Genomic DNA, 21,060 nt, shown 5'->3' on the forward strand with positions numbered 1-21,060 from the left:
GCACAGAAACCAAAGTTATGACATACTCTGTGGGAAGGGAGGGGAACGAGCATTTATTAAGGGCCTTCCACATGCCAACCACTGTGCTAAGTGTACTACCAATGTATTGTTTGATCCTCACATCAACCCTGGGAGACAGGTGCTATTATTATCTCATTTTTCAGTTAAGGAAACTGAGGCAGACAGCAATTAAGTGACTTTCCCAGAGTCAGTCACACAGCAAATGTCTGATGCCAGATTTGAATTCAAATCTTCTTGCCTTCATGTCCAGGCCTTTATCCACCACACTACCTACCTGTCTCATTTGGGTACATCAAAAATAACTTTAATCATGTTATCCAAATCCCACCTACCTCTGCTCCTCAAGAGCGGTAGGAATTCGATGGGATCTCAACCTGCTTGTCCTCTGCTGATTCATCTTTCTCATCTGGGAGCTCATCATAGTGACTGTAACCATAGTAACCTCCCCAGCTCATCATTCACACAACCATGGACATGGTTCTTAAAAGCAGACAGAATTTTGGGCTATGCTACCTCCTCACCCACAGCATGGAAATTTTTAATTGTCTTATCCCTGGGTGGGGACAGGAACAGAATTTCTAGAGAAATGCTTGCAATGACTTATTCATTCCTCTGAAATGTAAATATACTTCAGAGTAGAATGACACAAAATGTCATTTTCAGCCCATACCTTTGGAATGTTGACTACCCTGGCCCTCACCGTGTAAGGGCCAGGTATATTCTATTTCAATCCTTTCTCAGGGTTCTCCTGTACTCTTAAGGAGGTTGGGGGATGTCAGTCTCTGTCACTAGCTCAAGCCCTCACTTATTGTGTTCCCCTAATTTTAGAAGTTCCCCCTGCACCCCAGTTCAATTTAACCACTTAACAATCTGATTGTAAAAGCTGATCTCAGCTTTTACAAAAAAAACATTCACTTTTAAAGTATACAAAAAAAAATATATACATTGTAAGGAATGATTGAATTTTGTTTCCATAGAAATTATATGAAACATAATTTAAAGTCATACTGATGGCTAATGTAAGCAATAAAACTAGTTGTAGAGGGGGGAAGTGAGTGGATGTTGACTACCTGTTAATCAGCATATCTGAAAAAGGCCTTTTTCCAGTGTATCAAAAACTGTCGGACCAGGTGTGGCTCACCAAGGATGAGGTGCATCAACCCAGACACAGTCTTAGACAACAGGACTCTTTCTCACGTCCTGGGTCAAATCTTCAACTTCCAACTTTTGTCAGTTGTCTTAGCAATTGAGAAAAGTCCTTTCTCCTGCTATAGATATCCTAACATCCGATGCTGACAAACTGGGAGGAGACTAAAATCATTTATTAAATAAAGTATTAAAAAAAAGTGAGGATGAAAGGGGAAAAATGAGAGATGTAAGCAGGGGTATAGACCCACGTGAGACTGGGGTGTAGGTGTTTTCAGATAGGCTGTGAACCCTGAAAAACCTGACCAATGGAATCCAAGGGGTAATGTCAACCTGGATGGGTTATAAAAAGGCTTTGCAATTGTCTTAAGGTGTGCCTGTGCCTACTAGGGTACCCTTTTTCACACAGGATTGAAGGCCAAGTCACCCATTAGAAATGAAGTGAAATATAAATCTTTTTTTTTCTAAATTCACTTGTGGTCAAGTAGAATTCTTGGTAAGACAATTATTTTTCACATACATTTTTTCCTCACCCTATACCAAGGAAGACGTAACTCCCTCTTATACCATCTCAGCATCTGGTAATAGAATGGGTATTGGGTTTATAACTTAACTCAGTTCCCATATAGCATGGGCCCACCAAATTCCAAGTACCTGTGGGTTTGTATCCCAGCACCCTGGCTTTTCAGAAATTCTCTGATGGGCTAGCAGCAACATCCAGTCTGAAATCCTATCTCCAAGGTTGCCTTGGTTCAAGCTCCAGGGTACTGCCTATGCCTAGAACTGAACAGGACAAACAAAATCCTAAGCCCAATTCTTGGGGCCACACTGCCTAAAAGAGAGAGAGGAAACCCCTCCCCACATAGCTTAGTTCATGGTGCCCTTGCTTTAAGTAAACAAGACCTTGACCCTTATGGATGATGCCATAAAGTGAGACTGTCTCAATCTGGTAGTTTTATTTTTTTTAATAAGCAATTGGGGTTAAGTAACTTGCTTAAAGTTACATGGCCAGTTATTTTGTGTGGATGCCAAGTATCTGAGGCCGGAACCGATCCCAGGTCTCCGGACGCCGGGCCAGCGCTCTTACTCACTGTGCCACCTGGCCGCCCCCCAATCTGGTAGTTTTAAAGACACAGTCAGGTTAGGCTATGTAGCCAATAGAAAGAGGTTGTTCCCCACCACTATTGTAGAGAAGTGTAGTATATAGCCTCTCAGAAGCAGGTGCCTACAGTCTCCCACATGGGTGCTTCCATATTGGGTCACAGGGGCACTCACAAAGGCTTGTTCCACCTGTTCTACAACAGCCTCAGCAGGTCTATCCTTCCTTGAAAACCTCAGGTAAATGATGTGGATTCAAGACTTTCAATCTACTAAAGCCTAGGCCTACTATATTGTAGTTGTGATTCTAGACTCTTGATATCACTTTGAAGGGATTTGGGTAGCCTAGGGGTTGCTCACCCAATCATAAGTGTGAGAAATGTTGCTGCCTTCAGGCAGAACACTGGAAGGGCTTAGGCAATTTAAATAAATAGATTCTAATCAGTTTTTTTTTCTATCAATCTGTTATTTGTTCTCAGAATGTTTTGTAATACCCTCTTTATGGAATGTTGTCTTTTCAATTGCATTCACAGTCACTGACAATGACTGTGGTGTGTTGTAATGAGACAGTTGGAAGAACTGTGAGAAAAAGAAATAGAGACTAAGATATTTCCTCCGAGCAGGGACAAGTAGATCATAACTGATGCCCTGGCCATTGTGAAAAAAAAAACGGTCCCACAAACCGAATCTTCAGATTGCCACTAGGCTCTTTCAGGTAGGTAAATTGCCAAAGCTCTTTGGCAAATGCTACCAAATGTTCCTTTGAAGCTAAGGGGCTCATAGATTCTGCTACTTAAAAACTCCTTTCTCCTAAAAAGAAAAGGAGCATCTTTACTCTGGTTCCCAAGACTTTTTCATCAGACGTGGTTATAAACCTCTTTCTAAATGAAGAAGAAAAGAAACTATACCAGAAGCCATTGGTCACTAGACAGACCAGAATCCAGCCAGGAGAGACTAGTGAACTTAACTTGGCACTTTGAAATCTTGCCATTCCATCAGTCCACTCATTGCAATGACTTTAAACTGAGACCTGATCACAAATGGGTAACCAATGTAAACTCATAAAAAATGTAAGGTGACTTCAGACATAGGGAGCCAGACAGTTGTCAACCTACACAAAACTCACAAAAGCCAGTTCAGCAATCCTATCTGTCCTGTTCATTGGTGGATCATCATTGCAGGATTACAAGGGTCTTTGAATTACAAGGTTGAAAGGAACAGCAGAATCTTGTCTCATTCAGTACATTTTGACCCTTTTTATTGTATATAGCATATTTGTGTATGCTAGATGTGCCTGTCTGGGTATAGACTTGAGGTAGAAATTGAATCCAAGAGGGGAAAAATGTCCTCCTTCTTCTGGCATTCACTTTTGCAACATAGGCATTATTGACTAGGACCAATCTGTTTCTATGGAATTTAGTAAAGGTAAACTGAGGCAGAGAATTCTGAGCTTTTATCAGTTTATTAGCAGGGCACAAACCTGTTTATAAAGTAGGTCAAATAACTACCTCAGGTCAAAAGATGCAGAGGAGAAGCTGGATCTCCTTTTTATAAACATAGAACAGAGCAGGGTAGGTGAAGAAAATAATATAATTGGTTATAGGGTTGCTAACATCATGGAGGTGAGGAAACATGATTGGTTACATCAAGAAAAGTGGCCTAACACTCACATGAGACTAGCAACCAAAGGGATGCTTGATTGATTTATGGGACTCATCTGCATCCAGAGGCTATTGATAGCGGACAGTAGATATTATGGAAATGTACCAAGTCGTCTTGCAGGCCTTCAAAGATAGCAAACAGATGTCATGGAGTTTTTCAGAAGCTAAAAGTTAGAAGAGATAACAAGTTTTCTTTTAACTAACTCAGAGGGGTAGCTGAACTCCTGTGACTAAGAAACGTTCATTGTTTGAATCCACTTGCAAGGTTAGAGACAGTAGACCAGGCTCCCTGGTGTCCACCTACATCCCTCAAGGATAGCAGATTTCCTTGAGGCAACAATAGAATCAGTGATTAGTAGGAAAAGTGAATTTCTAAACTCAACTCATTACAGGCCAGTTGAATTTCTGAACTATATTCAGAGACAAAGGAACATTAATTAGGCAGCTATAGGACAAAATAAATTAATTATAACTAGAATCAATAGAAAATTATACAAAATCAATTTAATTTTCTAAAGCCACATCTTTTCCCTTCATATTGGGCAGTTCCTACTCCCTAGTCCAGGGATGAAGAACCTGTAGCCTCAAGGCCACATGTGACCCTCTAGGTCCTCAAGTGTGGTCCTTTTGGCCTTTTGACTGAATAAAATAATCTGAATAATTGAATAAAAGGATTTATTCTGTGAAGTTTGGATTCAGTCAAAGGGCTGCATTTGAAGACCTAAAGGGACACATGTGGCCTCAAAGCCGAAGTTTCCCCACCCCTGCCCTAGTCACTAACCTGGACTCCACCCTTCAGAGAGCTTTCTCTGTATATATGTGGGGAGATGATGGAAGGTTTGAGGAAGATGTGTCCCAACAGCCTAACCTTGCTACAGATAGCAAAACAATGGTTTGTCTCATTTTTAGCCTAAGGCATAAGAGAGGGGGGAAAAGGGTTTTCATTTTAGTTCTGCCTTTTGGAAAGTTTATCCAGAAAATTACTAATATAGCAAAATCATAGGATTCTGTCTTTCAGTTTGGATCAGTCCCCAGTCAGGAGAAAGCCTGACACTTTTTGGACTAGAACTCAAACCCTGGTCCCTTCTGTATATCCAAACACCAATACTTAAACACCATTCCTCTCTCATGCAGATATGTGTGTGTGTATTTGCAAATAAAACAACACAGAAATCAATAGCAGTTAGAGCAAATGAATTTTTATGGCCAGGAAAAGAAAATTTAATAAATAGAAATTAGAAAAGAAACTTTACAGTATAGAATAAGCTTTCAGATCAGCTTCTGCCCTATTGAAGGAGAAGAGAAGGGAACAGAGACTGTACCTAACAGCCTGGCACCTATTTTCCCAAATACGAAGTTAACAACAACCAGCCCAATTCTGATCATTGAAACATGGCAGCTTGTGAGACTGCCGTTGAATCATTTTACAATTCATCTCTGCCCATGTTTGTGTTTGTCCTTCAACTTTCTCCAGAAGTGCTAGAGTCATTGCTGGAGACCCCTCTCCAATCAGCAGTGGCCAAAATATGTACCAGCGATGGCCTTCAGGCCTGGACACATCTACCTCAGGACCAGTATTCAGTCATATTAAATCATGAGAGAACAGACACAGAAAAAGAAGCCCTAAACCCAGGGTCAGGCTCACTTCTGTCTAGAACATGGGCTTTAGCTTCCATATGCTCATGACCACATGGCAGGTGGGATGAAGAAGAAGGTGGGTTTTCCTTCTTCCCACCTCTTACATGAATAATTCGAAACAGTCCTGACAAGATTTGCAGTTAGAAAGAGGAGAACAGAAGAGAAAGTCAGGTCAGAGTACCTCCTTTTTTAAAGTCCAGTGAGTCATTGATTCTTCAGTCAAGAGTCCATGGGGGACTGCCTTATCATCCTCAAAGTGCCAGGTCCCTGTCTGCACAGAGTCATATAATGATCAGAAGCAGCAGGCTTCATCATCTCTGAGACGCCCAAGCTCTGAGCTAAAAGGTAAGGTTGGCCAGAATCAAGACTGCCCCCTTTCAACATGCCCTCTTCAACCCCCCCTCTCCCCGTGACAATGGCTTCTGACCTTTTGTTAAGTATGAAGGGAAAATGGAGTTTCAGAGTTTATTGTGCAGTTAAAAGCAGAACAGACCACTTCTTTGTAACCTCCAACCCATGTGTACTTCTGTGCTCCCAGGTATCAAAATGAAACACAAATTATTGACACTCATCTATAAAAGTAGGCAGGATCAAGATTCTAGAGCTGGAAAGGAATTCAAAAGCCTTTCTACCCAAACCCTGAATTTCACAGGTGAGGAAACTCAAGCCCCAGAAGACTATATTGTGACTTGCCCAAGGTCACACAGACAATGATTATCAGAGGTGGAATTTGAACTCAGGTCCTCAGGCTTCAGAGCCAGCACTCTTTGTACCATACTCTCTCATCACTATTAGCCTGAGGCACTATTCATTGTATCAGAGAAGCACCTAAAATTATTTAACTTAGCATCTGCCTCTCCACAAATGCAAAAAGTCCCATGACTGCTCTGCCCTCTGAAATAACTTATTATGAACAGTCACTTTTAAAAAAAATATCTACCTTGTGTTCTTTATATTTGTCTATACATTACTCTTCTCCCTCCCCTTGAAGGCAGGGACCCTGGAACCGTGTGTCTTTGTATTCATTACCCTACATATAACAGGTACTCAATAGGTTTATTAATAATATGTCTCTATATTTTCAACACTTAGCACAGTACCTACCGTGTTTCCCCGATAATAAGACCTATCCCGAAAATAAGCCCTCCCCTTACTGTGTAAGATTCCTCTAAAATAAGCCCTCCCCCGAAAATAAGCCCTATTGAGATTGCTACTGTAGTGAAGGTGATCCCCTGCGCTACACGCTACATTATGGTACCCTCTGTATGCACCGTTCCCCCTACCGGGTGAAACGCACGCCGTGCTCTGAGCTGCATCCAATCAGAGCTGCAGCAGTGAGCGCATCATCCTGTTCTTCCCCAGTGATTTGCTTGCTGGCGCCATTGAGAGCAGTGCTGCGGAGGAGAGCTGAGGCAGGACAACATAAAAACCCGGTATGTAAGCGGGAGTGAGGGGGCATGATGGAGGATAAAAAGGGCACGATGGAGGAAAAAAGAAGAACTCAGGGGGCATGATGGAGTGAAAAGAAGGACTGATGGTCATAATTTTATTATTCTGTCTGTTTTGATCCCCAGACATGAGTACAAAAAGGAAGAGCTATACTGTTGAGTATAAGAAAGCAATTGTAGAGGAGTCACATGGCATTGCTGTCAATGTTCATTAAAATAAGCCCTCCCCTGAAAATAAGCCCTCTGGTGTTTTTCTGTCCAAAGAAAATAATAAGACAGTGTCTTATTATCGGGGAAACATGGTAGTACATGGTGGGTGATTAATGAATGCTTTTGGATTGATTGATTGATTGACTGATGATGACAGTTGCTTGTCCTTTGTTTTGAAGAAGACCAATGACATCACAAAGTGATATCTTCGCTCACTAGTGAACTGGATTTATGTGAGGCAGAATGGCACAAAGTTGTCAGTTTCACTCTCTCTTCCAGAGTCAGTGAAGTCCAGTAGTAACATAAAAGTCAAGACAACAAGCAATGGCCCAGGATGCAATAGATCCAATGCAACCAAGCTCTAAGAGCTCCACAGTGCCTACTCCAGCCACCTTCATGACCACTGCAACAAATCGTTCTCATCCTCCCATTCCTTGATGGGGGTGGGAAGGGTGAGGGTCTTCACAAGCTTAGAATAGACATCCCCCTAACTCATCAACGGGTTTGAGACCTGTCAGCTACCCTGAACCTGATTTAGCCTGTCTGCTGAGAAGGTTTTACTGGAGTGTGGCCACTGCACAGGCTACAGTTTCTTAGAGCCAAGGGTGAAACTACACCAAAGCTAGATGAGCAGCCCTCACACCGGCATGTTAATTCTCCCTGAACAGCCCATACACCCCCAACTTATAAAACTACTAGCCAAAATTTAGAAGATGTGATCTTGTGGCCCAAGAATCATGATGTTAGATGAGTTAGAAATCATCTAATCCAATGCCTTTTTTTTTAACAGATGACTAAACTTTAGTTTGCTTGGATTTTAGTCCAAGGATAAGCACAACTAGTCCTGATTGGCATCAACAGATGCACCGATCTCATTATTACTATGTTCTCATCAACACATCTAACCATGAAGAACCACTATAGATCCAGCATAATTATAGAAGCATAGAATCACATATTTCGAGCTATAAGGGACCTTAGAGTACAACTGAGTCTAACAGATAAGGAAACTGACACACAGAAATATTAAATGACTTGCCTACTGACACAGAGCTAGTAAGTATCTGAGGGGAGATTTGAACCTAGGCTTTCTTGACTCCAAGCCTAGCACTCTATCCATTATATCACACACGCCTCATTATAAAATAAAAGATTTGTTTTCCTGTATTGCTTATGGAAATCAGCCTTTTACTTTTATTCATCACTCTCAACATAACCACTCACAAAATAAAATATTGCATTCATAATTATTTTTAAAACTCAGTTTTCAAGATGTTCCTATTCGAAGGAAAGATGTATGTATAGGGCATTGAATCAATTAAGCATCTAATATTTCAGGTATGGTGTGAATCTCTAACGCTTGTCTGTTATAAGATACTAACCTAAGCCTTGTTTTCTTCAATCCAAATACTTGTCTCCTCAGCCCCCTGAAATTCTGGCCTTCTCCTTATTTAAGAACATCATATGGTGAGCAGTTTCCCCTGCCCCTGCCCCCATGACTGGCGCCACTGCAGCCAGAGACAGAGAAGAGGAAGATGAGGATCAGCAGAAGTTCTCACTGATCCAGTCAGTCTAAAAGCAGCAATCCACCATGGTACTAGCTTTGCATGCCAGGAAGCTGCATCTGACAAAGAGATAGAGTTCAGCAAACAAACCACAACAGTCACTTCAGAGGTCACCTTTCAACAGTGTGAAATTTTTGCCAAAGACCTTGAAATATTTGCTAGACCTACAAAAAAGAAGAGCAGTTAACATGGAAGATGAGAAGCTCTTAGCCAGGAGGAGCAATTCACTGCCAAGCTGCATCGGAGAGAAAAGGAGAGAAATGGCCTGATTTAGCCTAGTGTAACAAGGGAAGAAGCAAAACAAGACAAGGAGGAAGCAAAAAGCCAAGGAAACATGGAAAACAAAAATGGAAATCAATGATTGGTGCAGAATCCTGTCCCCACTGAAAACTACTCTGGCCTCTACGTGTTTTCTATGTGTTGATTGTTCAGAAGAGTGGGCAACAGTGAGGACTGCCATCCCAAAAGTCATACTCACTAGCAATGGGTTGAATGTAGGGAGAATAAATACTGGTGGGTATCTTTATGTTAATCTATTTCTACTCTGAATAGTAATATTAATACATAAGAAAGCTAGGAATTCTCAGGCTTAGATATTCTCTTCCTTATTGGAAAACTGGGAAAAGAATGTTTGAGTACCAGGGATTTTAATTCTTTTTTAATTTTGGAATTAATAAAATGTTTTGTAGCTTTAAAAATAGTATGTCAAAGTCCTTTTATCACTAACTTTACTAGACTATTTCATCCCCGAGTAACTTAGAAACTTAGCAGAAATCTGACATCGTTTCCTAGATAAAGTATTTGAGGCATCTGCGGTTAAGTTCCATGCATTTTATTCAGTTAATTCTATGGGTCTAGTTCCTCAACAGCACTTGTAAATTACCCAATTGATTCAATATTTCTAGACTGAAAAATAAGAACCAGAATGTCACAAATGGAACTTTTGTCAAATCAATAGATATAGAGTAAATTTCAAAAGTTGACTCTGGGATTTTTGTTGTCTGGGGTAAGTGGAACATAAAATAAACGCTTCCCGGCCCTTGCATATACCAACAAAAACAAAACCATACCAACAATGAGCTTTAGTGATGTAAGTTAAAGGGAGAGAAGGTGTTGCCCATGGCAATGTGTACAAATTAAGACACTCTGAAAAGCAACAGACACCATTTTCAAAGAGAGCACACAACTGAAAACTGGCAGCCATAGGTAGACCTAAAAGTTTAAACATATAAAAATGTTGACAATCAATCAACAAGGCATCTACCGTACGTCCCAAGAGCAAAATGCCAGGAAGACACTGGGGATATAAATACAAAAATAAGGCAGTACCTTCACTCAAGGAGCCCATACTCCACTGGAAGAAGACAACATATAAAAATAAGTATCAGATACATACAAAATAGATGCACAGAGTTGAAGTGGAAGGGGGAGGGGGAGGGAACTAAAAACTCCAAGAAATTAAAATGAAAACAAATCCAAGATATTACTTCATGCCCATCAACTTGGTAAAGATGGAAAAATTCATTATTGGCAGGGATGTTGGAAAACTGACACACTAATATGCTGCTTGCTGAGGGAGCTATCAATCAGTCCAATTATTTTCCAAAAATAATTGGAATTGTGTAAGAAAAGTTACAAAATCATTCATACACTTTGGTCCAGTGATCCCAGTATTGGGTTCATATCCCAAGAAGTTACTGACAAGAAAGAAAACTATCTAAATGAATATATTCATAGTAGCAACATTTTTTAAATTAAAAAACAAACTGTGCCCAACATTTGGGGAACAGTTGAATAAATTGTGGCATATGGTATATTAGTTAAAATATTGCTAAGATATAATAAATTATAAATATGAAGAATTCCAACAAATATGGGAAAACTTCTATGCCAAATTATTAAAGCAAAACCAAAAGAGCAATATACCGAATGACTATGTACTTGAAGACAACTTTTTGTTGTCATTGTTCAGTCATGTCCAACTCTTCATGACCCCATTTGGAGTTTTCTTGGCAAAGATACTAGAGTGGTTTGCCATTTCCTTCTCCAGCTCATTTTAGAGATGAGAAAACTCAGGTGAACAGGGTTGAGTGAGTTGCCCAGGGTCACACAGCTAGTAAATGTCTGAGCCTGAATTTGAACTCAGGAATATGGGTCTGTCTAACTCCAGGTCCAGCACTCAACCTACTACACCACCTAGCTGCTCTGAAGACAATTTTAAATGACAATAAAATTTGAATCAAAAATGACAAACAACATTGGTACTAACTTACCTTCTCTTGACAAATAGAAAAGAAGTAGGGGGAAAAATTCTCAGTCACAATCATGCCTTTATGTTTTCTCAACTGTATCGAAGGATTAGCATTGCAGAAGATAGTTAGGAAAACTGTGTGAATTTCTATGATTTATTCAAACAAAATCTATTTTAAAATTTTGTTTGAAGAAATGTGTTATTCACAGTAATGTCGTATAATGTGAGAGAAAACATATTTGTTGAAGGGCAGGATTGCATACAGGTCCAGTGAAAATTCAGCACTGCATTCAACGTTCATAATGGACTGACTAAAGGCACTATTAAAAACACAATTACAAGATAATTGCATTTCTCTCCCAATGACTTTATGTACATCTTTAATGTCAGAAACATTTGAAAGTAGTACTGAGTAATGATGTCATAGGAGTAAAAGCAAATATGACCAATACAAAAACTGTGGACGCTATGCAAATATACCTTTAGAAGCCCATTGTAGAAGAGAAATTCAAGGTATCTCTAATTTGTGACCATTGAACAGACCTACACCCAGATGATCGGTAAATGTTACTTTTCTTTAAAAGAAAGAGACAAAACCAAAACACCACTTTTTAAAGCTTTATTACTGAGATCAAAAAAGTCAACTGAAAAAACATCAACTACCAATCTAGTTTACTTTCTGATCTATGTAAAACATTTTTATGAGAATATTACATACACATACTCTGGGTAGTCCTAATGAGAGTGTTAGTAGGGAAAAGGCAGGTTTTCAAAAGTGATATTTCATAATATATGACACTTTTGCCATCACACCATTAAAAGGAAAATTATACATTTTGGCTTTTATCCTGATTAACAAGACAAAACTCAGTACAAGGGGAATTAAAAGGAATTGAGTAGATATATGTCAAGGTAGCAATATACTAATGGGCTGATCACTGAAAATCAGCAATAGCTTCAAGGTGGGGCCGGCTTTTATAGGTAACTTTTAGACAATTCAGATAGGTCATCATCAGAAAAAGAGTTTGGGCCTATTGCATCTCAGTTCTTCCCTAAGGTAACGAGAATAGGTCACAGGTTGGGGAAAGGAGGACAGAGGAGGGAGCTTGGCCATGTGACTAATATCAGGGGACTGGGTGACACCTGCCCCGACACTGATTAACAAGCAGGACTGGAAACAATTGGATACTGAATCAACATAACTTTTAACAACAACTATTGAAGAATTTACCCACTACCACCACATAAGCCTGAGTATATCCATGATTTCCACTCCCTTTAGAGATATATATATGACAGCCCTCTCATACCACAGGTTGGGTACACGACAGGGGACTGTATGGGTAAATGTGACAACCCTCTTGGAAGGAAGCTGCCCTGTGTGCCAGACAGAGCATAACAGCCACATGTGCTTTGATGCCCTTTATAAATCAGTCTCCTACCTGGATTGTAAACTCAGCATCCATACAACACTAGCCCAACCCTTTTCCTACTTTTAATCTATCAAAATTGACTTCTTTGGTTATAGAAGTTTGTTAAGCAGGGCCTGAGCTCAGGGGCAGTTCCATGCAATTCACATATCTTGTATATAGCAATAAGCTTCTTTTGCCACATTTTTCCTGAACCTGCCTGATTTATTTAAGGTGACTCCTTCACAAATTTTTTTTTCTTTCAACAATGCAATTTACTGAAATATGAAAAGATTACAGACTCCCATTATGCTCATTGTTTTTCCATTATTAAAAATTTTTAATTTAGTAGAGCAACATATCAGAAGGTTCTCTTCCAATAAAGTATTACTTCCTACTATTTGCTCTGTAAGAGGGTCTAATACTTATATACAAATTCTTCCTAAATCCTAACCCCACAACTCTTCTTGAATGCTGGACTAGAGGGCCTAGGACTTTCCTCCCTCTGGGGTTCCTTCAGCTGTAACAAAGAGTGTTCTTCTGCCTCCCTGTTTTTGTGTGCATCCATGAAAAGATCAATGTTAGAAGTGTCCCCTTCAGTGTTTTGCTTTATTTGGTCTGGTTTGGGGGCTACCTTGTCACAAAAGTGGCCTTCTTGGATTAACTTTACTCCCTGGGGTAAGAAACAGGCTGGATGGCTGGGTCTGGTCCTTCACCTCCTGAGGGCCTGGATTTCCTCACTTTGACAATACCTCCAATAAAAGGGTAATGTACTTGCAACAACAACAAAAAAAAGGAAAAAGCAAAATCATTCAAGATTCTTTATCCAATTATGGTGATTTTTAAGTGAATGAAAAAAAAATGCTAAGTGTTTACTACATACAAAGCACTGTGCTGAGTGCTGGGGACACAAATAGAAAGGCAAGACAGTTCTTGCTTTCAACATCCTAATAGAGAGAGACAATAAATGTAGGAGGTTTTAGTTTCCAGGCTAATCATGAAAAAAAGGAGATAGTGCTTAGCAAAGGTATTAATGGTTCTCACAGTAGAGATGCAGCAGAGTCCAAGATAAAGAGGGATTCCTTATTGATCAAGGATTCATAAAAAATTTTTTCAAGTCACAGATACCTTTGGCAGACTAGTGAAGCCTAGTCACCCCCTCTTTTCATAGTAGTGGTTTTAAACAATTGAGGGAAATGTTAAATTTCAATTAGGGGTTAGTAAAAATAAAATTAGATTTTTTTCCCCATTTATCCATGGAACCTTGGGGTATGTGGACCCCAGGTTAAAAATGCCTACTATAAGGGGTGGCTAGGTGGTGCAGTGAGTAAAGCGCTGGCCCCGGAGTCAGGAGGACCCAAGTTTGGTTCCAGCCTCAGACACTTAACACCCACACAAAAAAACTAGCCGTGTAACCTTGGGCAAGTTACTTAACCCAAATTGCCCTCCAAAAAGTAAAAAAAAATGCCTGCTATAGGGGCAGCCAGGTGGCACAGTGAGTAAGAGCGCTGGCCCCGGAGTCGGGAGACCCAGGATCAGTTCCAGCCTCAGATACTTAGCACCCACACAAAACAATAGGCTGTGTAACCTTGAGCAAGTTACTTAACCCTAATTGCTTTTAAAAAATGCCTGCTACATAGATGGTTAGTTCCTCCATAAGTTTCTGTTTGCAGATACTATTGTGCTGAATGCGTCAAGTATCAGGACAGCTGAAGATTATTAACCATTCAAAGGGGTTTGGCCTAACCATTCACACAGAAAAAGTCAAATTGATGAAGAATTTCTATCATCTAGACTGTGAAATACAGTTGTATGAACATGTAAAGTGTGTCCATCGTGTATGTATGCATGTACATATATATATATTTGGGCTAATACTGCAAATGAACAACCAGTTGGGCCAATAATTAAACAGGCAGAAAAAGTGGACTATCCTGCTTATGGAAGGTTACTGAGCTCATTTAATGGCCCTAAAACTTCTTGAAACAAGTGCCCATCTTTTAAATATCAATATTCTATTGGCATTGATGTATAGGTTGTGAATCATGAAACATTATAGTCTCAGAAGAATCAAAATTGAAAATTGAGTATCACTCAGAGGGAATTTGGTCTCTGTAAAAACCAATATATCCACTGAAAAAAGAGCAATCTTCCTGTAAAGAAAATTCTGCTGTCTGCAAAGGAAACCAATGAGGGAGGAAGGAGGGGAGAGAGAGAGAGAGAAATAAAAATAGCCCATTTACAAGGTCAAACATGCTTCTCAACAGACTATTGTTCTGTTACCATGGAGACAATCCATCTTTCTGCCCAATCATGAACTGACCCATTAAGACACCATGGCAACCCAACCTGTGAGAGTTTAGAACCACAGATCCAGAGTCCAAACCACTACAGCAATGACACAAACTTGAATAATAATAATAAGTTCAACTCCAGAAACAATTTACTCAAACATCTATTAGGAGCAGAGCATCATGCTGGACACTGGGGCAAGAATGAAGTATAAATAAGCAGTCCCTGTCTTCCTGGAATTTAAGCTCCGATTGGTAGATAAAACATAAGCAAAAATAACTATAAGAATGAACAAAGGACTTGAGGAATTTTTCCTGGAAGATGTGGCAAGTGATTCCAAAGGATGGATAGGTTTCAATAGACAGAGAAGAGGGGTGGGGGTGTTTCAGACATAAGGAGCAGCTTGTGGAAGGATACAGAAATAGGAAGGTGCATAACAGGTATGGGACCAGTACCTAGTCTGATTTGACTGGACTTGGTGTAAGGAATATGCTTGCCAGCCCTAGAATTCAGGTCTCTCCACTACCCTTGCTCTTTCTGCTACATTGTTCCACGTATCAATTGCCTCTGCCGCTGGTACAATTTAATTAGCTGCTCCAGAATTTTTGGATATACTATTTAGTTATCTAATCTCCACATATTCACATCAGTGGCTCCTTTAGGGGCCTAATCTCCAAATATCCACATCAGTGGCCCCTGATGCTCTTACAAGTTGACTAACAGCTAGTCAACTTGTAAGAGCAGCAGGGGCCATTAATAAGCTTGTCAAATTAAAGTTTTAAAAATTTCTGAATTCCAGAACAGCTAGCTAAATTTTAATAGCTTGTTATTCTTATCTCCTACTTCCTCACATGCAGTGGCATAATCATAAACAGATGATCTAATCATAAACAGATGGCTAGACCTTGCATTTTTCTCAGATGCACCTTTTAAGCAGCACCAACATTCAGACACCAAGAGTGATTTGACCATGTCACCTCCCCCTATCCAATACCTCTGCTGGCTCCCTAGCACCTCCAGGACAAAACACAAACTCCTCTGTACAGCATTTAAAGTCCTTCACCTTATTTCCCGACACAACACTCTTCACTCAAGTGATACTGGGCTCCTTGCTGTTCCATGAACAGGATATTCCATCTCTTAGCTCTGGGCACTTTCTCTGGCTGTCCCCCTGCATAGAAGGCTCCCCCTCCTCCACTCTGACTGCTAACTTCCCTAGATTCCCTGAAATCCCAGCTAAATCCCCACTTTGTACGGAGAGCCTTTCCCAATCCCTCTTAACCCTAGCGCCTTCTCTCTGTTGATCATTCCCTGTTTATCCTGTATGTGGTTTATCTGTACTATTGCCTTTCTTTGTATCCCCTGAGCTTATTAGCACAATGTCCTGACATAAAACCGGCTTGTTGACTACTGACTGACAACTCCTTATCTAGCGGTTTTTAGAGATAATAGGTAACGAAACAGAACCAAGTTTAATAAAACATCCACTAAGTGGCCACATAACCAACCTATTTCCTAAACACTTCTGTACTAGACAATGTATAATCTGCTCTAAATTCAGGGGTTTTGAAGAGGTCACTGAGTTTGGTTCTTTATGGACCATTCTTTCCATGAGTCAACAAGGAAGTATGAATACAGCACAGTTCCTTTCAAAGTTTGACTTACACTTCCAATAGGGTCAGTCTTTACATGAGGACTCGGGAACTTGGGATTCAGGATCCCCTAATGTAGAAAATGGAACTCAGAATCTAGTGCAAACTGAAATTCCTGCAGATTAGGTGCTTTGCTGGTCTTGGCTTGTCCTGTCCCTAGCCCAGTATATTATGGACTGCTGCTCGCTACAATTATTCATTTATGGATCAGGCAAGGGATAGTCAGGTAATGAAGAGAAACTCTTTCTTTCACTGTCTTGCCTTTCTTTCTCCTTCCTCAGTCTCTCACTTTAATATCAGTACTTTCTGTTTCTGGTGGTGGAGGAAGTTTGTCATATCCCCCATCAAGAAACCATCAAGGAAAGGTATCTTTATTTCTCTGTTCTATCTTCCTGGAGGTGTTTTTGCTGAAAGTTACAGCCTCCACTTCTGTTCCTAGATTTCTGTATATTTGTGTGTCTTTTCCCTCTAATAAATCTTGATCATCTACTTTCTCCTTATGTGTCTTCTTCTACACCTGACAGTGGTGTATGTGTTTTACTATTATGTTAGTTTTTAGACCTGAGTTCTTAATGCAGAATAGTTAGACCTAATTCTCATTTTGATGAACAACCATTTTGTATACTTGTCTTTGAACTAAAACTTCCCTAATATGACCAATACATATTTCAATTCTGTGTGCTTTGCATTTCCATTTTCAAAGAAAGACCTGTAAAACTGTGAGTCATTGGGTACAATCTGCCAGATTCACTATTGCCAAAACAATAGAGCTGAAGTTCATAAGACTCACAGAATTTGTGTAAAAGAACCATATGTCCATATGAAGAGTCTTGCTAACAGCATGCTGCCTTTACATATCATCAAAAAGAAAACTAAATAAAATGTAAGCAGTAAAAAAAGTTGACCTGGGGCAGCTAGGTGGTGCAGTGAATAGAACACCAGCCCTGGAGTCAGGAGGACCTGAGTTCAAATCCAGCCTCAGACACTTAACACTTACTAGTCATGTGACCTTGCACAAGTCACTTAACCCCAATTGTCCTGCCTTCCCCCCTCCAAAAAAAAAAGCAAAAAAAAATTGACCTAACCAAAGGCTAGCATCCTTGTAAGGTCCAGTCTCCCAAAACCTCTCACCTTCTAACCTTTACTACAGAGGGGATGAGATTAGACACCAGGAGGTTCCTACCGTGTTTCCCCGATAATAAGACCTATCCCGAAAATAAGCCCTCCCCTTACTGTGTAAGATTCCTCTAAAATAAGCCCTCCCCCGAAAATAAGCCCTATTGAGATTGCTACTGTAGTGAAGGTGATCCCCTGTGCTACACGCTACATTACGGTACCCTCTGTATGCACCATCCCCCCTCCCCCATGAAATGCACGCCGCGCTCCGAGCTGCATCCAATCAGAGCTGCAGCAGTGAGCACGTCATCCTGTTCTTTATTGAATTCATTATTGAATAAAGGTACATTTTTTTGTTCACATTTACCTGTTTATTAAAATTGCTGTCAATGTTCATTAAAATAAGCCCTCCCCTGAAAATAAGCCCTCTGGTGTTTTTCTGTCCAAAAAATTTAATGACAGTGTCTTATTATCGGGGAAACACGGTAGTAGGCTTTAAGTACCTTTAGAAAGAGGTCTATAACATTTTTATCTTTGTAACCACAATACCTTGTGCTTAATAAAGGTTTATTAAATTGAAATGAACATTCCTCTTTCAATCCAGGGTAGGCAGTACGAGATGTGCAAGGATTGCATCCTTTCTGTCTGCAGAAATACAAGTATCACCAAAAAGTTCATTCTGATGACTGGCTGTTCCCCACATCTCCTCACAGGACTGATTCAGAGCCTCTATGCATGTGTAGGCACTGTGTGCTTGTCAGATCACTATGCTAACGTTCTATTGGTAGGAGGAAGGGATTTTTTAATTTGTTTCTTCAGCATCTATAACAATGATACATAAGAGATGCCTACTATATATTTAATTGAAGGAAGTGATGCATTCTAATAGATTTGTTGCCAGAAACATCATAACAAGAACAAGGAATATTATAGGAACATATGAATGCTGAGGAGAAACAAAAAAAAAATTAGGGTTGCCATGAGTTAATGTCACATGTGATCCAGGGCTCCCTCCCCCAGAAGATTCTAGGTTTACACAGAGAGTGTCTGATGCTAGAAGCCTGATCCAAAGGTACAATGTTTCTTTTTCCTTTGATTCATACTCCCACTCCAAAGTGAAACTCTTGGAAATTTCTAAGTAGGAGTTATATGAGGGAAGTGCTATTGTGCTGGTAAGGTAAAGACTAATTACTCTTTCTTTCTGGATCCCCATCCTTGTGAGGGAAGCACCACTCTTTCAGTTTCTTTGATGTCAGAAAATACTCAAGTCTTCACCTTAAATATCTGCTCCGGCTTTTCCAAGTGCCATCAAATCTGCTAAACTTATTTGTCTAGGGAATTCCGGGTCCACATGTTTCTCACTGCTCTTGCCAAGTTGATGAGCAAACCCATGGGCTGGGCTGATAAACAGAAGTCAAATCATACTCATGGGCCAATGGGCTGGTAGACAGGCATGACACAGACCAGCAAACAAGGCCATTTGTCGGTCCAGGGCTCATGGTCCTCTCCCCACATTGGGCAATAGAGGAACAGAGGGGCAACAAAAATAGCTGGGGGACTTTACATGTCATTGAGTCACCTCTGCCATGCTGGGCTTGGTCACCATAACAAGGTAAAAACAAGGGTGGAGGTCCTCTAGCTAGCTTCCTATGATTAAGCAAGTGAACTTAGAATTTGCAGTTCACAGCCCTAGGACCTAATATACAGAACTTATAATCACTACCCCATAGAATCATATCAAATTGATTAATACTCATTGGGATAAAATAGGAGTCCAATTAATCGTCTATCACAATGAGCAGAATCAGGAGAACAATTTATATGAAAACAAGAATGGTATAAAGAAAAAGAACTTTGAAAGACTTGAGAATTCCGATCAGTGAAATGACTAGTCATGATTCCAGAAGGCTAATGGTGAAGTATTTCATAGAGCTGCTGAAAGAGGGATGGTAGAATCAAGATGAAGAATGAAACTATAAATATATATATATATATATATATATTTTGGAGAAGGCCCACGTAGACATTTGTTTTGACTGTGCATATTTGTTACAAGGTAAATTGATAATTTATGAAATTATGAAATAGGGGTAGGTACTTACCGGGAAAGACCATGATTGGTAGTGGGAAATACACTTCAGTTAAAGACACAGGGTATGAGGGCAAAAAAGCCCATCAAGGTAGAGACTAGATGCAAAAAGTGGTGCAGAGGCAGATGGTGGCATGGGGACAAGAGATGGGATGGTGAAGAGAGGCAGCAGTGGGAAAGGGAATGGGGGGTTGGGAGGGGAGGCAAAGAATGTTATTCACAGAACCATGGATTAGAGTTGGGAGCACTCAACACCATAGCCTCAATGGGTATGGGAAAAGAATTCAGGGGACAGGAGCTTAAGGTCTTATTTTTATAGGGTTTTTTGGGGGAAACAGATCAACTCCTATCTGTGTCACATTAGGGTTAGTGCATTTACATATCCAAATCATCTCAAAGTTATTGGTAAAACTACAAAGTCATAATCTCAAAGTTATCAGCATCTTTTTTATGTTCTGCTGGTCTGGAGCTGCAGAGGTCTGAATTTTGTCAGAATTTACATGTCATAGAACCAGAATCTTGACAAGCAGTGTCTAGATGGCATCACATATTACCAGGATGTAAATTTTGGTTAATAGATGATACAATTTGTAAATTATAATCCTTTGATCTTTGGGATGGTTTATATATGATTCCAGGTTACCCTTTTGTATTGCCAAGGCAATATTCACAGTATCAACACGACTATGAAGAGGCTGGCATAGTTTTAAATTGCAAAATATAACAGACTCTCCCCATAGAAGATAGAAGCTAAACATTTATTCAGATGCCAGAAAGCTGAATCCCAACACCAGAAAGTAAAATCCCAGCACCAGAAAACCAAATGCATCATAGCAACAAAGAAGTTAATACATCTTATCATTGCAAGAAGCATCATCCCAAAACCTTCCCCCTGTTCAGGCCTTCCCACAAACAAACACTCACAATTCTAGTTGTGTCATTGCCTGTATCCTCTCTCCCCTTCTCTTCTAAGTGCTCTGACTCATTTCCTGCTCCACCCTTTCAACAAACTCCTCCCACCACAGGTTCCATGTGATTGCATTCGACCTATTAAGGGGCAGGGAAGATCTTTAAATTACCATTACCATTGCACCTTTGCATCTTACTTCCTGCTCTTGCCCCTTCATACTGGCTACCTACAATTTTACTTCAGCTAGGTGGCACAGTGGATAGAAAGCTGGGCCTAGAGTCAGGAAGCCTCATCTTCCTAAGTTCAAATCTGGCCTCAGATACTTACTAGCTGTGGGCCCCTGGGCAAGTCACTTAATCTGGTTTGCCTCCATTTTCTCAACTGAACAACAACAAAATAAACTCACCATGCTGACTAGAGGCGGGAGAAGCGGTCAGGGGGGCCAGATACACAAGGGTTTTGTTTTCCTTTGTATTCCAATTTGTTGGGTGAGGGAGGATAGGGATAGGACAGGGATAGGATAGGGATAGGATAGGGTTAGGATAGGGATAGGA

This window comes from Petaurus breviceps, unplaced genomic scaffold, assembly GCF_028583685.1.
Source record: "Petaurus breviceps papuanus isolate PSGF00001 unplaced genomic scaffold, PetGlider_PUasm1.0 37, whole genome shotgun sequence".
NCBI classification, from domain to species: domain Eukaryota; kingdom Metazoa; phylum Chordata; class Mammalia; order Diprotodontia; family Petauridae; genus Petaurus; species Petaurus breviceps.